We start from the raw sequence: 18,995 nt of genomic DNA on the forward strand, positions 1-18,995 counted from the left end.
TTTTATTTTCAAGATACAGAATTTCTTTATATATACTGAATATTAGGCTCCTGTCACATATAGGGTTACCAAATATTTTCTTCCATTGGGTAAGCTATCTTTTCAATATCTTGATAAGCTCCTTTGGGGAGCAAAAGGTCTTAATTTTGAGGAGGTTCCATTTATCTATTTTCTCTTTCACTGCTCATGCTTTGGGCATGAAGTTCATGAAACCATTTCTGATTACAAAGTCCTGTAGATGCTACCATACATTGTATTCCAAGGTCTTTATTGTCTTGGCTCTTATATTTAGATCTTTGATCCATCTTGAGTTGATTTTTTTATAAGGTGTAAGATGATATTCCTCTCTCATTCTTTTGCATAGGGATATCCAGTTCTACAAGCACCATATGTTGAAGAAGCCATTCTCTCCCAGTTGAGTGGGCTTGGTGGCCTTGTCAAATATCAGATGACTGTATATGTGAGCATTTATACCAAACTCTCAGTTTGGTTCCCTTCATCAATATGTCTATCTCTGTACCAATACCATGCTATTTTGACCACTATAGCTTTGTAGTATATTTTAAAGTCAGGCAGTGTGATTCCTCTGATTTCATTTTTCTTTTTCAGTATGTCTTTGGCTGTTTGGGGCCTCTTTCTCTTCCAAATAAATTTCACAGTTAGTTTTTCCAGTTCGTTAAAAAGTACTGTGTTGATTTGCATTGTGATTGCATTAAATCTGCAGATCAGTGTGGGTAAGATAGACATCTTAATGTCTAATTTAGTCTTCCTATCCATGAACAAGGAATATTCTTCCATTTATTTAAGTCTTCTTTGATTTCCTTGAACAGTGTTGTATAGTTTACTATGTGTAAGTCTTTTACATCTTTAGTTAAACTTATTCCTAGGTATTTGATTTTTTAATTTACTATTGTAAATGGTATTTTTTTCTTGATTTCCTCCTTGGATTGCTCATTATTGTTGTACTGAAATGTTACTGATTTTTGTATGTTGAACTTTTTTTCATTTGTTTATTTGTTTGTTTTCTCCTTTCTTTCCCCTCCTCCTGCCCTGTTGTTTTTGCTGTCTCTGTTTGTCTTCTCTTCTCATTTTCTCTTGTCTATGATTCACCAGGATCCGATCCTGGAGATCTCTGATGGAGAGAGAGGTTCCCAGTCAATTGAACCACCTCAGTTCCTGGTTTCTGCTGTGCTTCATCTTGACTCTGCCCTTGTCTCTCTTCTGATGTGTCATCATCTTGCTGCATGACTCACTTCTGGGAAGCGCTGGCTCACCGCGTGAGTGCTCACGCAGGCACTTGTGTGGGCACTGGTTCACCACACAGGCACACTTTCTCCTCTTCTTTTTAACCAGTAGTCTCCAGGGAATGAACCCAGGTTCTCCCATATGGTAGGCAGAAGCTCTATCACTTGAGCCATATCCACTTCCTGTACATTGATCTTATAACCTCTGACTTTACTGAACTCATTTATAAATTCTAGAAGCCATGTTGTAGATTTCTCAGGGCTTTCTATCTATAGAATCATGTCTTTGGCAAATAGTGAAATTTTTACTTCTTCTTTTACAGTTTGGATGCCTTTTATATCTGTTTCTTGCCTCAGTGCTCAAGAAAGTACTTCTAACACAATGTTAAATAGGAGAGGTGATAGTGGGCATGCTTGTCTTGTTCCTGATCTTAGAGGGAAAGATTTTAGGATTTCACCACTGTAAATGATGTTAGCTGTGGGTTTTTCATACATACCCTTTATCATATTAGGAAAGTTTCCTTCTATTTCTATCTTTTGCAGTGTTTTATCAGGAAAGGGTGCTATATTTTATTGAATGCATTTTCTGCATCTATAGACATGATCATGTGATTTTTTTCTTTCGATTTGTTTATGTGGTGTATTACATTGATTGATTTTCTTATGTTGAACCATCCTTGCATACCAGGGATGAAACCCACTTGGTCATGGTGCATAATTCATTTGATTTGTTCTTGAATACAATTAGCAAGTGTTTTGTTGAGGATTTTAGCATCTAGGTTCATTAGAGAGATTGGTCTATGATTTTCCTTTCTTGTGGTGTCTTTGTTCGGCTTTGGTATTAGGGTACTGTTGGCAACATAGAATAAGTTAGGCAATGCTCCTTACATTTCAATTTTTTGGAAGAGTTTAAGCAAGATTGGTGTTAGTTCTTTCCAAAGTGTTTGGTAGAATTCACCTGTGAAGTCATCTGGCCTGGGGCTCTTCTTAGTAGGGAGGGTTTTAATGACTGATTCTATCTCTATACTTGTGATTGGTTTGTTGAGATCATCAATTTCTTCTTTCATCAGTGTAGGCTGCTTATGTGTTTCTAGGAATTTGTCCATTTCCTCTAAATTGTCCTTCCTGTTGGCATATAGTTTTTCAAAGTATTCTCTTATGATAGTCTTTATTTCTGTGGGGTCAGCATTGATATCCCCTTTCTCATTTCTTGTTTTGTGTATTTGTATCTTCTCTCTTTTATTCTTTGTTAATCTAAGTAAGGGCTGTCAATTTTATTGATCTTCTCAAAGAACCAGCTTTTTTATTGTTTATTTTTTCAAGTAATTTCTTATTTCCTATTTCATTTAGTTCTGCTCTGATCTTTGTTATTTCCTTCTTATTTCTTCTTTTGGGGTTAGCTTTTTGTTGTTTTTTTACTAATTCCTCCAAGTGTGCAGTTAAGTCTTCGATTTTAGCTGTTTTCTCTTTTTGATGTATGAATTTATGGCTATGAATTTCCCTCAGTACAGCTTTTGTTGCATCCCATAAGTTTAATATGTTGTGTTGTCATTTTCATTAGTTTCAATATAATTACTGATTTCTTTTGAGAATTCCTCCTTGGCCCACTGTTTGTCTAAGATTGAGCTGCTTAACTTCCATATCTTTGTGCCTAATCTGGTTCTCTGGCCCTTTCAGATTTCCAGCTTCATTCCATTGTGATCAGAGAAATTATTTTGTATGATTTCAATCTTTCTGAATTCACTGAGATTTTCTCTGTGGCCTAGCATGTGGTCTATCTTGGAGAATGATCCAAGTGCACTTAAGAAGATTCTGTATCCTGCTGTATTTGGGTATAGCATTCTGTATAAGTCTATTAGGTCTGGATCTTCTAATATATTATTTAAAGTCTTTGTTTGTTTATTGATTCTAGGCCGAGATGTTCTGTCTAATGGTGAGAATGGTTTGTTAAAGTCCCCCGCTGTAATTGTAGAGGAATCTATTTCTTCACTTAGTTTTTCTTGTTTGTCTCATATGTTTTGAGGCACCCTGGTTAGGTGCATAAATTTTTATGGTTGTTCTTTCTTCTTGAAAGATTACTTCTTCTACTAATATATAGTGTCTATCTTTGTCTCACACAATAGTTTTGCACTTAAAGTATATTTTGTCTAATATTCACACTACTCCTGCCCTTTTTTGATTATTGTTTGCTTGTAAGATTGTTTTCCAGCCATTCACTTTCAACCTCCTTGAATCTGTGGGTCTAAGGTGTGTGTTGTAGGTAGCATATAGATGGGTCATATTCCCTTATCCATTCTGACAATCTTTGTCTCTTGACTGGTGAGTTTAATCCATTAACATTCAGTGATATTACTCTCAGGAAATGATATTTATTAGCCATATTTTCTTTGGATTTGTGTATGTCATATGTTGTTGTTGTTGTTTTTGTCTTCTTAGTTTTTCTTATACTCTCCTCCAACTCTGTCTCTCCTGTTTCTTTTTTTCAATCTGCAGAACTCTCTTTAGTATTTCTTCAAAGGTGGGTTTCTTATTGGCATACTCTCTCAGTTTCTGTTTATCTGTGAATATTTTGAACTCCCCATTATTTTTTTAAAGATTTATTTTATAGACTTCTCTTCCCTTCCCCTCCTCACCCTCCCCCATTGTCTGCTCTCTGTGTCCATTCACTGTGTGTTCTTCTGCATCCACTTGCACTGGGAAATTGCATCTCTTTTTTGTTGCATCATCTTGCTGTGTAAGCTCTCCATGTGTGTGGCGCCACTCCTGGGCAGGCTGTGCTTTTTTCACATGGGGTGGTTCTCCTTACAGGGCACACTCCTTGTGCATGGGGCATGCTTATGTGGGGGAGGGTGCCCCTGCATAACACAGTACTCCTTGTGCACGGCAGCACTGCTCATGGGCCAGCTTACCACACAGGTCAGGAGGCTCTGGGGATTGAATGCTGGACCCTCAATATGGTAGATGGATGCTCTATCAGTTGAGCCACATCCACTTCCCCCATTATTTTTTAATGCCAGCTTTGCTGGATAGAGTGTTCTTGGCTGGAAATAACTTTCTTTTAGTACCCTGACTATGTCATACCACTGCCTTCCCTCATGGTTTCAAATCAGAAATCAGGACTTAATCTTATTGAGGTTCCCTTTTGATAGTTCTCTTCTCTCTTGCTGCCTTCAGTATTTTCTTTTTTGGTATTGAGCATTGGATAATTTCACAAGTATATTTCTTGGAGTAGACTTGTTGGGATTTATACCGTTTGGGTGCAATGTGCTTCCTGGACATATACATCCATCTCCCTCAATAGGTTTGAGAAGTTTTCAGCCATTATTTATTCCAACACTCCTTCTGTCCCCTTTCTCTTTTCTTCTCATTCTGGGATGCCTATAATGTGTATGTTTGTGTGTTTTATATTGTCATTCAAATCCCTAAGTCCATGCTGGATTTCTTCTATCTTTTTCAACTATCAAATCCACTATCTGTTTGATTTCAGATGTACTGTCTTCCACATCACTAATTCTTTCCTCTGCCTGTTTGAATCTTCTGTTATTTGCTGAGAGTGTATTTTTGATTTTTTGGATTGTGCCATACATTGCCATCATATCTGTTATCTTTTTGTGTATGTTTATAATTTCTTCACTATGCTTTCCAAGTGTTTTCTTAATATCTTTAATCTCTTCCTTCACTTCATTAAGTTGGTCCATGATATTTTTTGGACAGCTTTGATTAGTTGTTTGATGTTCTGCTTCTCTTCCTGATTTTTAGTTTGTTCATTGGCCCTGGCCATGTCTTCCTGATTGTTGATATGGTTTGTAATTTTTTGTTGCTGTCTGCTCATCATTTTATCTTTAAAAAAAAAAAAATATTTATTTTTATTTATTTCTCTCCCCTTCCACCCCCTCACCTCCCCACCCCCATTGTCTGCTCTCTGTGTCCACTCACTGTGAGTTCTTCTGCATCTGCTTGTATTATCAGGTGGCACTGGGAAACTGAATCTTTTTTTTTTTTTTTTTTTTTGCATCATCTTGCTGCATCAGCTCTCTGTGTGTGCAACGCCACTCCTGGGCAGGCTGCACTTTTTTCATGTGGGGGCAACTCTCCTTGTGGGGTGCTCTCCTCACATTTGGGTCTCTCCTATGCAGGGGTGCCCTTGTGTGGCATGGCACTCCAGCACTGCCCACTGGCCAGCTCATCAGGTCAGAAGGCTCTGGGTATAAAACCCTGGGCCCTCCATATGGTAGGGGGGTACTCTATGAGTTAAGCCACATCCACTTCCTTCATCATTTTATCTTGACAGGTTTGTTCAGTTATTTATCTTCTCCATCTAGTCTCGGGTTTTATTTAGTTGCTGTTTTTATTTGTGTTGTTTTCTCTTTGACACTTTGTTCTTCTTACTCTATTTCCTTATTGTTAAATTCCCTTGAAGGAAAAAGATTAGGGCCAGGGAAAGGAAACAGAATATTAAACTCATGTAAGCAGTATAGAGTTATAGGAATAAAAAAGTGGAGTACCTACAATGAAAAGGGAAACTAAATATGGAGAAGAGTATAATATGAATTAAAAGGCCAACATGATGAGAAAATACGGAAAGTGAAAAAAAGGACAAAGACAGAAAGAGTTAATATAAGATAAGAAACAGAATAGAAGTATTAGAAATAAAAAGCCAGAAAAAATGGGGGCTAAACAAAGAGAGGTGGAATTTAAGAACAACAACAGATGGCAGAAGATAGAAAGATGTAGGAAGGGCCTTGGTAGCCAAAATCAGTACACACAGAAAAGAGGAAATCAAGGAAGACGAAACACAGCAAACAAGAAACAAGCCAGAAGCACCTAATTAAAAAGAAAAAAATAGTGGGGGCAATAAAAAGGAAGAGAAGACAAGAAACCAAAAAAAACCTAGACAAACCCACAAGCAGGAAATCAACCAAACATTAAGAAAAACCAGACTTCCCTCTTAATCCCCTGTGGAGCTTATCAGGCTGCCAGTGTTTATCAATCAATTACCTTGGAGCTTTCTCATTGCTGATTTTGAAGTGGGTTTTAGTGCATAAACTAAGTTAAATTATATAACAAAAGTAACCTTGGTTTTTTTTTTTTAGGAAAAATAAGAGACCCAAGGGAAGCTGATGCAAGGATAATGTCTATGTTCTCCCTGTCCTAAAGTATCAGCTAGATGTTTAATATCCCAGTGGGTCACTACTCTAAGAGCAGCCAGGAATCAAACTAGAGACCTTGCACATTCAAAGCTGAAACTCTTCTCCTGAACTAAACTTTCTTCCTGGGTTGATTTGCTCTTCAGAAAGTCCTTTTCCTGGGGCAGGATCAACTCTTAGCAATTGGGTAAACTGCTACTTCAGAATCTGGTCTTCCCCTACCTTTTTTTCCTAACTGCTTTCTGTCCCAGGACAGCAGGAAGCCTGTGTGAGAGTTCCCTTTGGAAATTCAAATGGAACCCTGGTGACTTAACTCACCACAGAAAAAAATGACTTTTAGACTCTTTGAGAGAGAGCATCCACACCTTGCTAGGAACTCTTAACATGCTCTTGGAAGCCTACCAAGCACTTCCTACTGTCCCCCTCCCTTAGGTGTGTTGCACAGGACTAGTTAATTGCCTGGCTCAACCTTCTCCCACACTATTTTCCCTATTCCGGGAAGGTTAGGTAAATCAGTCTGCCTCAACAGATTTGCCTCTCCCCTCTTCCTGGTTTCTCTTCAAGCCAGCTGGCATGCTCCTCAAAGCTCAAAAAACGAGATCTAGACGATTGTTGGACTCCTCTCCACCCTTTACCAGAACCCTCACTCTCTCAGAGTTTGTCTCCTCCAGCTGTGTGACCAGGAAGGTTCAGGGAGTGCCACGGCTTCCTGCCCTGATGGAAAGACTTAGCTGTCCCACAGCTCCAGCCTCAAGTGCCAGAAACTCTTGGTTCTACACTGAGCAGTCACTCTTTCTGTCACACTCTCTCCAGATCAATGTCCTGAAGCCTCCTCATTTGTGAATTCCCAAAACAGCTCACTCAGGCAGGATTTTGTCCCCAGTCAGCCTTTTTTTTTTTGTAGGAGAGATGATGTGGGTGCACTTAATCCATCACCATCTTGTCCCTCCTCCCAATACCTGTACTTTAACACTGAAGACACTAAAGCTCACAATGAATAGACTACTGATCAAATTTTTACAGCAAATAAATAGCCAATGTGGTATTATTTGGTACAGAACTCATATGGTTTACCACCATGGCAATTGCACATCATTACCAGATTAATTTCTTAAAATATTTTTTAAAAACTTTATTACTCTCTTTTCCAAAGCCCATTTCCCACAAGATCAAATCCTCAGGACTCTGAGGTCCTCACAAACCACAGCCTACTTTACTAAACGATTAATAACTGTTTCCCAATGCAAACTTCCATTCTCCTCAGGAGAAGCTCCACATTCCTCCACATATAACAGCACATTCCAATCCATTACTTTCTTCTAACGTGATGTGGCTATTTAAATCTTATCTGTGCTTCAAGACCTGACTGAAGACCCACCTCCTCCATAAAAACTTTCTCAGCCACCACGAGACCCCCCTCATGGCCCTCTCTACTCTAAAATCTCAAACCTTACTGTCTCTACCACTAACCTGAGACTTAAAGACCATCTTACATTGCTATTTAATTTGCAAGTATATAAGCCTTAAATGTGGAGTCCAAGAACCCAGGACCCTTGTCTTACATTTCTTTATATCACTCTACCTATGCCTTTTACATAGAAGGTGCTTAATAAATGACCAAATAATGAGTGAATGAATACTAAGACATCAATAAAAGGCTCATAATTCAGCTATCACTATTTCAGGGTTATAGAAATTGGAAATATCATAAAGATAGTGCTTGTTGAAAAGATAAAATGCATACAGCAAGGAAAATGCCATTATATAAATGTAGCAATTGAAAGTGTATACTATACCTTCAAACTAATTTCAAGCAGATGTATATTAAGTGTATTTATGAACATTACATGACCATAACTCACTACTGGAAATAGTTGTAAAACTTTCTGTCTGAAACAGAATTTAGCCACAAAGCTATTCATTCTTAATGGCATTAAAAGATGTTCAGCAATGCGTTAACCCAATTCAGATTTGTTGTCAGAATCTTCCATATACTTATCAGGAGAGAAGGAAAACTGAGGAGTAACAGTGTGCCAGGCGATAGTGTTTCTTATTACTTCAGTGAGGAGAGAAAAAAGAGAGACTAAAGGAAGATATAAGGAAGAACCTTTTATTAAACAGTGTATTTATGAGAGAAGTTATAGAATCATTTTTTTTTAAAAGTCTCTAAAAATAAGAATATAGGAATAATTCTTCCAAAAGTCAAGGGCATGGATTCACTGATTTCTTTTTTTTTTAAGATTTATTTTTTATTTAGTTCTCTCCCCTCCCCCCTCCCCACCAGTTGTCTGCTCTCTGTGTCCATTCGCTGCGTGTGTTCTTCTGTGTCTGCTTGTATTCTTGTCAGTGGCACCAGGACCTGTGTCTCTTTTTGTTGCATCATCTTGCTGTATCAGCTCTCAGTGTGTGCGGTGCCACTCCTGGGCAGGCTGCACTTTTTTCGCACCAGGCAGCTCTCCTTATGGGGCACACTCCTTGAGCGTGGGCCAGCTTATCACATGGGTCAGGAGGCCCTGGGTTTGAACCCTGGACCTCCCATGTGGTAGGCAGACGCTCTATGTGTTGAGCCAAATCCTCTTCTCTCACTGATTTCTTACAGCACTCTCCAAATTATTATTTCTTTTTATTTAAGACATCAGAGTTAGGGTTTTTTGAGGAGATGTCCAACACTTCAACTGTACAATTTCACATTTTTTCCTGCTACTGTTTCTCTCTACTAAACAGTGGGAGAACTTGATATTCCTAGGGATACACCCAGTATCCGTTACCCGGAGAGTAGTGTTAGCTGAGTTATGGACCTCTTAAAGTTCCCTACAATGTGATGCCAAATCCTGGTCCTGATATCAAATATTTAGCAATGCACCAGGGATAGGTCAGTGAGGGGGAAAAGGAATAAGAAACATACTCAGCTGGCCCTGCATCACTGAAAGATGCAGCCCAATGTAGGGTTCAACGACACAGATTATATGGACATAAAATACCTTGGAATTGCCCCTGGGAAGGATGGGAGTGAGTTTGTCCACTAGCTCCTTCCATTTCCTTTCCCATACTGGTAAAGATCCATGGAGAATAAGTCCTCAACCTGGGTTTCATCCACCTGACCCTTTCAGCAGCCTCTGCTAAGCTGTATTCCAAGCCCTTCCGCATTAAACTGAGGGCTCCAGAGACTCTGGCAGAGCCTCAGGCTGTGGAACCAGAATCAAGCAGGACACACAGCCTGTTGCAAGTGGCCAAGGGCCTCAAAGAGGGATAAAGCTGAGAGAACCCAAGGGGGCAAACAAGAGGTGTGCAGTGCACCAATAAATATATGAAAAAACAATTATGAATTAAATAATTGAAAATTAAAATAGTAAATAGATAACAATTTACACCTGTCAAATGAGCAAAAAGAAAAAAGAAAAATTAATAACATCAGTGCTGGCACATTTTCTGCAAGATGTATATCTTTTAAAACTGCCATGAGAGATAAACTTGGAAAACATTTCTGAAATTTTCTAGCAGTATCAAAAACTTTAAAATTGTACATATAGGGGATGCAGATGTGGCTCAACTGGTAAAGAGTGTCCGCCTACCATATAGGAGGTCCAGGGTTCAAACCCAGGGCCTCCTGGCCCATGTGGTGAGCTGGTCCAAGCGCAGTGCTGCCATATACAATGAGTACCGTGTCATGCAGGGGTGACCCTGCATGGGGTGCCCCACGTGCAAGGAGTGCGCCCCTCAAGAGTGCTGCCCCATGTGAAAAAAGCACAGCCTGTCCAGGAGTGGTGCCGCACACATGGAGAGCTGATGCAGCTAGATGATGCAACAAAAAAGACACAGATTCCTGGTGCTGCTTGACCAGAATGCAAGTGGACACAGAAGAACACACAGCAAATGGACACAGAGAGCAGACAACGGGGGAGAGGAACAAGAGGAGAGAAATAAAAATAAAAAAGATAAATCAAAAAAAAAAAAATTGTACATATGCTTTGACTTATCACTTACACTTCCAGAAATGTATCCTAGTGAATTAATCCTAGATAGGCACAAAGATTTAATTGCATCAATATTCATCTCAATATAATTTGTAAAAGTGGAAAATTGGACATAAAAAATGTTATTCACTAGGAGAGGTTAACTGTATTATTATACAAACTATTTTTTAAAATGGGAAGCTATCAGAAAAGATATCAAAGATATACTGTTATGGGTATGCAAAAAGACATTGGTATATGGAGGTAAAAGAAAGTTGCAGAAATTAGATGTGTAAACTTAAAATCTCATTTTTTAAATGATATGGCTTCTAAGAGTAATATAGTGAAGTAAACAGTGATTATCTCAAGGGAGAATAACAATTTTCACTTTCTGCATTGTTTTCATTTTTATAAGTATAAACAAATGGTTAAATAAATGTTACAAATACTTTAAGAGGAAACAAATTGGAGACAATAAATATAAACAGCTATTTTTAAGGAGTTATACTGCAAAAGGGAACAAAAGTATGGGGTTAGCTAGCCAAGGAAGGTGTGTTGGGGGTTTCTATATTTTTCTCAATGGGATAAGTAACAGTGTTAGTCTGTTGTGGAATGATTGAGTGGAAAGTTAAAGAATGATGTTGTAGAAGATGTGAGAGTTGTTGAAAGGATGTCCCTGAATAGACAAGAAGGTGAGGATCAATGTATGCATGGATGGATTGATTGGCTTAGCTGTAGCATGGAGAACTCATCTATTGGTAGGAAGGCAGGGTAAGTGGGTGCAGATGCTGGTAGGTGGATAGAATTGAGAAAAGGTGTCTATGGAAGTTTTCTTCTGATTGGTTTGAGATGTTTCAGTAAAACAGGAGAAGCATCAGCAAAGAGTAAAGATGAGAAGAAGGTGCTGGAAGTGAGAAGAGTGAAGGAGGCATGAAGGAGTCCTCTAAGAGAGTAGGAGAGTGAACAGATCAAGGGAGCGTGGAATAACTGCCATGTACTATCAAGGTCTGACTAATAGTTCATGGTCATGAATTATTCATAGTGAGACCTATCAGCAGAGTTACGTATTAATATCTGAATATTTATTTTAAATATTTAAGCATTCTAGATGCTTAATATGATAAAATAAGGAAGAGTCAGAGAAAAAAATTGAGGTACCCAAACATTTTATTAGCATATTTTATGCAATAGATTTGACAAATAAGATAATTCCTCATAGTTTAAATCAAAGGAAGCTAAAATTTAAACATAAAGCTTATTGAAATATTTGCTAGATATCGCTGATGTTTTCCAGACATCGAAAAGAATGGATTTTTTTACATTTGTCCAAGATACAAATTCTAGAAATCACATTATTGAAAAAAAATTTCTTGAATTATATTCCACTTTGCACAAAAAGGTTAGTGATATTATAATATATTCAATATTTTATATATCTGACATCTGAAATTTTAGAGATATCCTGAAGTCTTTTGTCTTTAAATCAGCAGCTTGGAAAAAGGATAAATTCAATTGTGCTTGGCTTACTTTCAAGTCAAGAAATTTCTCGATCTCACATATCAATCTCACATCTCAATATGATTAAGGGAATCTTTACAGAATGGAAAGTCAATAAGGAAAAGTGCCATGATGTTGTCACTGACAATGGAAAAAACAAGGCTCTGGGTGATATAGGAACCACAGCCATGTGTTCTGTTCACATCCTTCAGTTGTGTGTGCTCAGGAAGTAATTACAGCAGAGTGTAATATAACAGAATTACTGGCTGTGAACAACAGGATCATGGCCATGTTCATCATTCTTTGGCAGCCAAAGAAAAATATAACGTAAGAGATTTTGGAACTACCTAATCATGTACTCATAAAAGATGGTCAAACAACAAAGAATAGTAGCTATCGATTGTTTAAAGAAAACAGCTGCTTTTCCAAAATAAAACCTTAATATTGTAATTTTGTAGAATGACTGTCTATAGCAGAATTCTCTAAGAAGTGGCTCCTTGAAGAGAAAGTGGGTTTACTGGCTGGAACTTACCAGGAGAGGGTAAGTATTGCATGATGACGTATGCTGTGAAGAGCTTCCAATAATGCTGTTCCACCAAAGATCCTGCACTGGCACCTATGCAATGAGAGCCGAGATTCAGATAGAAAGTCAGAGGTGATTGGGCAAAATTGAGAGTCAATTATACTCCTCCGTGTTACATTTCTAGATCCAAGGTTAAGGATAAATTTTGCTCAAGTGGTTAAATTAAATAGCATGTGCATGCAAAATTTTTTAAAATAAAAAAGTAAGTGAGCACAATAATAATCAGTTGAGTACTTTTTCTCCAAAGGGGGCAAAAAGCTTAAGTTTGTGGAATTGCCTCAAGGTATTGCATAATTACCCATGACCAAATTGTCAAAGGCAGAAGATGAAAAGTAGATGAGTCTACCTTAGTCGGTTAGAATTCCAAAGGAGAAAAGGATCAATAACCTGGTGCAAAAATCACAGTTAGCATCATCAAACTGACTTGAGCTTCTTTTTAGTAAGCAGTGTGCAATCTGAGCACAAAAAAAGTAGGCCAGCAGCTAAGATGCCTAGGTAGGAGGTATTTCTCCTATACCATAATGTCAAACTTTCAAATTTTCACTACAAAAACTTGCATTTGAAATTGTAATAATAATTAAGCTCACTGACTTCATTTTAGATTTATTCTGATATCCCTAAAATTTATTATTTGATGATTACATTTGCCTTTGGCTTCAGTTCCACTACATACTGATCTTATAATGCTCAACCTCTTGACATTTGGCCAAAATGTACTTGGTACTCCTCTACTCTCTATTTAAAGAAAACATGTGTGCCTCATACAAGTACAAGAAGAGAAAAAAATAGGGTAAAGTGTTGACCATGGCTTTCTCTAGGTGGCAAAGAATTTATTTTCTTCTTTATATGTCTGTGTTTTCCTAATTTCCTCAAAAAGTATGTACTAATTTGATAGGGAAAAAAATGAAATAAATGTTCTTCCTACAAAAATAGCAGTTAGGTAAAAAATAGCTTTAAAATATAGACTATGAAATTTCTGCTTTTACATTTTATTATAAAAGTACCTGTTGGAGTTGTTCTTGACACTATGGTAGAGTCACACAAACTCTAACTTTCAGAGTTCACTTTGGAATTCTACAATGATTTTAAATAGCCCTAAACTAGCCTTTACACCATTAAGTTGACTGTTAGGATATGTGAACTGAGATTGAGAATTCAGATAATTAACCCCTAACTATTAAGAACAGGGAGATAGAAATTTGCATCGATCTTATTCCAAAGACAGATTTAGGACATTTGGCAATTGTAATCTGAGACCAAAGAATAAGAACAAAAATGTTGAGTGTCAAAGTAAGGTCAATTAGAACATTCTACAATCTAAATTTCTCCCTGTAACTGATTCCAACCAGAAAAATTTTCCATGAAAAATGGATTTTCTTTTAAAAATACATAATTAAAAGTATAGAAAAAGGGATGCTACCTACATTATGGTATATGCAAAAATAAAGTTCAAATTAATTAAACATTTAAATGTATTCAAAAAATAGAGGAGAATGCATTTTTGGTCTTCAAGTAAAAATAATCTTTTTTAACCAGGACACAAAAACACCAACATGATAAAGTAAATAGAGAAACTATAAAATTTTGCTGCACAATGTATAAGAATATCTGCAGCATAAATACAGTAGTAGAAAAATAAGATACAAACTAAATGTCTATTATTAGAGAAATAGTGAGACAGCCATAGAATAGTATACTATATACCCATAAAAAAGAGTGAGATATAGTTGAATGTCCTGAGATGGAAAGTGTTACAAAATTTATTATTACATTTTAAAATAAATTTCAGAAATGTGTCCTATTATTTTGTTTTAATAAATATGTACAAAAATATGTATGTATTAGTCTATTTGTAATAAGGATACTATTTTGAAAATAGTAAACACAGACTATTTCCTCTATCCATCGTATTTCTATACAATTCCATCATCTTATGGCCCCAAGGTCAAATGCTACCTCTGTAAGAAGATAATGAAAAATGAAAGTTCTTCCTGTTCCATAGGTGAAGCAACAAGATCAGAACTCAAGAAATATGGTTCATAGAAAATCCAAATAAATATGGCTGGAGCTGAGAGCATTAGGGTTAATGGTTATTTCCATGGCATAGCCTATGGGAGGCTGTAAGCCTCTTAAGGAAGCCTTGAATTCAGAGTTGAAATGGCATTAGCAGAGAGAAGGGTCCAGAAAGGTAGAATTAGCCAATACTACACATAGTGTACAGGCAAGGACATGCTGAGAGGTCCTGGGAAATGGCAGAGACCACAGTGGTCAGAATGCAGAAACCACAAATAGCAGGTACCTCGGGACTAGACGCAATGATGGAGGGGGAAATGGCAGAGACCACAGTGGTCAGAATGCAGAAACCACAAATAGCAGGTACCTCGGGACTAGACGCAATGATGGAGTCCAAGGTCAACAATAGTAGATGCTGACACATACCAAATACCAGACAAGTTATATTACTGATGGTTTAGTAAGGACAGAAGCTGGTGCCTAGGGAGAAACAGAAGGACATCTCAATTGGAGACCAGCAAGAAGTCAGAGGATAGAAAGATCTTGCCTCTCCCCACCCCACCTCGACACATATAAGCATTGCTCCCATGGCTTGAGATAAATCAGCCTTCGGCCACACCCAGATGCCCTCTTGGGGACAAGTCAGGAGAGGAATGAAATCTTGAAAGATTGAGTTAATCTGAAATAGGTTTAACTGGAAGGAACTGAACCAATATATGTTGTCAAATAAATATTTCACCACCACCCACCCACCCTTTGCTATCCAAGTACAGTAACTACAATTTTGGGCACAATATGAACTGTAAAATGTTAAATTTTCAGAACTTTAAAAGAAATTTGAAAATTATTTTGAAGATAAATAAGCATGACAGTGACATGTTGAATAGTAAAGGCTGAAAGAAAGGGAAAATTCAAACATGCCCCCCAGGTACCTGGCTAGCTTGGTGGGTGGGAGATACCATTAACCAATATCTAAACACAGGAGAACACCTAAGGTTGGGCTTATGGGAGAAATAGATGTATTTTTTTTTTAAGATTTGTTTATTTTACTTATTTATTTTTAATTTATCCCCTCTCCTTTCCCAGATGATTCTCTGGGGAATGTCTGCTTATTGTTTGCTTGCCTCTTCCAGGAGGCACCAGGAACCGAATCCCAGAACTTCCACACAGGAAGCGAATGCCCAACAACCTGAGCCACATCTGCTTCCCATGGGCTGTGGCGTCTGCTGGCCTGTGGCATCTGCTCGTTTAGGCATCTGCTCATTGTGGCAGGGTGCTGCATCTACTCATTGCAGTGGGGAACAGGCATCTAGCTCTCATTGAGGCGGGATGCAGTGTCCTAGCTCTAGCTCTTGTGGCATCTAGCTCTCATTTTGGTGTCGAACTCTCATTGCAGCAGGTGCAGACATCTGCTTGTCTTCTTTAGGAGGCACCGGATGCAAACCTGGGACCTTCCATGTGGTAGGTGGGTGCCCAACTGGTTGAGCCACATCTGCTTCCCAGAAATAGAAGGATTTTTTTCGAATCTGTTGAATTTGAAAGACCTCTGGCACATCCTGGTAAAGATATCCAGGAGGCATTTGGAAATTCTGATTTAGGAATAAGTTTTGAAATCCATCAAGATGCACAGCAAATTTGAAGGTAATATAAATGGATGAGGAGAGAAAGGTAGAATTCCTGTGCTCTTGTACCCAACTGTATGCAATTAAACGCTAATCACGCTGTGTCTTCATCTTGAGTGTACGCTCCAAGAGGGTGAAGAGCATGTTTTATTGACCTTCAGTTCCCGTCAGCATTGAACTGAGCACAGAAGGCTCTGCAGGTCCCTGTGATTGAACTACTGAGGACTTTCTTTCTTGGTGGGTGGTGAACAACGTGTTCAGGTGGTCACTCTTTTCAAAGTAAAAAGGATCACGGCTTAGCAGAGATTACTGCTTTCTTTATGTGCCTCCCCTTAAGATGATGAACAACCTGTATATGTAGGAAATAATATCCAGAGAACCCAGGTATTGTGCAGGTATGAACCAAGTTATCCCCAAGAAAGCAGGTTCTTAAATTCTATTCTAACCCACCCTGAATGGGTCATTCATCACTCTTTATGCTTCAACTCCCTATCCCCTCCCCACCACAAGTAAAATGTCAAAGACTATTTGTAAATTGACTAAGACAAAAAGTAGATTTGTCTTAGTCAATATATTGTGAGTGCTTTAAAGAGCATGATCTATAAATATCCAAAAGATTCATCTTAACCCACACCACAATAGTGTGGAAGGCCTACTAAGTATATAGTCTTTCAGGACCATTGTCTATTTAACCTTCAGAAAGCAGTAGAGAGAAGGAGTGGACCTCAAGCCAAAACAGTCACACTCCTTTATTTTTTTTATATTTTTTAAAACTTTATTTCAACTTCAAAAAATAAAATAGATAGACCTAAGGCAGGTTAACAAATTATGGAAGGCTTACTTAAAAATCCTGTCCAGGCACATTTATTTTATTTAATCCTAAAAGCAAACTCAATTATTTCTCCAGTGTTCAAAAAGATGAATAAATGAGCACAGAATAGTTAAAGGGCATGACCAAGGTCTCCTTGTTAATGAAAAAAAAGGGGGTTAATCATATTCACATTTCATAAAATAACATTTATTTTTACTTTTAGAATTAATACAATAATATCGCTATAGCCTACACTCCTTTTAATTGAGTTATACAGAACTTTTCATATTCTCCCAAATCTCTCACTCCCAAACCCATCCCACATGCTAGTTGCCTGGCTGAAAGACCCATAGCTTTCTTCCTCCCCTGGAAAACTCCAACTCCTTCTTCAAAGCCCAGCTCAAAGTTCCTCCCGATGTGGAAAGGCTCCCCTAGGCAGAGTTAGAGACTTGTAACACAGTACTTGTTACAGTCCATCACCATCTATTTATATTTGTTTCCTCCACCCAGACTGTGAGCTCTTTGAGACTGGAGCTATATCATTCATTTTTTAAAAACCCAAAACCTGAGCATTAAAAAATTTAATACACTTTGTTCACAGAAGGTGCTCAATAATTTTAATTATACCTCTGGTCTAGAGCATGATGCCATGGAATAAACTCACACAAGAAGGAAAGAATGAAGTCAGGCATGAGCTATGTTAATTCACTGACTGAAACCACTCTTCCTTTAGGGGAGAATATATAAGATACTATACTATTAACACTAGATCGCAAATTGTTGGCAAGTTCAAGCAACATGGTGCTAAAAGTTTCCAGGGAAGATTCTCAGATATTCCTTCACATGTTGAATCATCTGAGAATGTGAAGAAAATAGAAGATGGAGGATATATCTGACTTTATCTGATGATAAAGTGTCATAATGCGTTTTGACATTTTAAAAATATATTCAAAACTGATGAAATGGAGATTTTAGATGTTGGCATTGGAGAAAGGCCTGGGATGACTATCAGCCAAAGGATTCCCAAGAGAAATAGAAGTGGTTTATACTAAAAACTAGTTTATGGGAAGCAGTCTTGGCCCAGGAGTTAGGGCATTCATCTACCACATGGGAGGCCCGCGGTTCAAACCCTGGGCCTCCTTGACCCATGTGGAACTGGCCCATGCACAGTGCTGATGCACGCAAGGAGTGCCCTGCCACGCAGGGGTGTCCCCTGCGTAGGGGAGCCCCACGCGCAAGGAGTGCACCCCATAAGGAGAGCCGCCCAGCACGAAAGAAAGTGCAGCCTGCCAGGAATGGCACTGCACACACAGAGAGCTGACACAACAAGATGACACAACAAAAAGAAACACAGATTACCGTGCCACTGACAACAACAGAAGCAGACAACGAAGAAGATGCAGCAAATAGACACAGAGAACAGACAACCGGTGTGGGGGAGGGGGGGGAGAGAAATATATAAATAAATCTTTAAAAAAAAAAAACTAGATATTGGGGAAGCAGATGTGGCTCAACCAGTTGGGCACCTGCCTACCACATGGGAGATCCCGGGTTCAGGTCCCAGTACCTCCTAAAGAAGACAAGCAGATGCCACCCCCCACTGCAACAAGCCAGACACCACCCCCGCCACAAGCAGATACAACAAGCCAGCAGGCATGGCTGCCTACAGGGAGAAAATGTGGCTCAGGCTGTTGGGTACTCACCTCTCATGTGGGAAGTCCTGGGTTTGGTTAAAGCCAGTAAACAATGAGAAGACAGCTGAGCAAACCATCTGGGGGAAGGGGGTGTAAATAAAGAAAAAAATTAAGAAATAAAATTTAAAAATAAAAAAAAAAAAACAGATATAGGACATTCAGAAACTATTTTAAGGTCCAAAATCATTGACTGCATTGTCAGAGAGTTAAAACCTCTGTACAGTGACTGTACAGGTTATGGTTTATTACATTGTTATGTTAGAGCAACCATTCTCAACTATGGTGTCATTGGGATGAACTAAGAGATGACATACCTATTACAAAGAATAAAGTACCAATGTCTGTGATTTTTGACATACAAATTATGGTAAATTCAAGATACAACCTATCAAAACATCATCATTATTACTCCCTGGCATTTGTTTGGTTTT

This window comes from Dasypus novemcinctus, chromosome 13 (assembly GCF_030445035.2).
Source record: "Dasypus novemcinctus isolate mDasNov1 chromosome 13, mDasNov1.1.hap2, whole genome shotgun sequence".
NCBI lineage: Eukaryota > Metazoa > Chordata > Mammalia > Cingulata > Dasypodidae > Dasypus > Dasypus novemcinctus.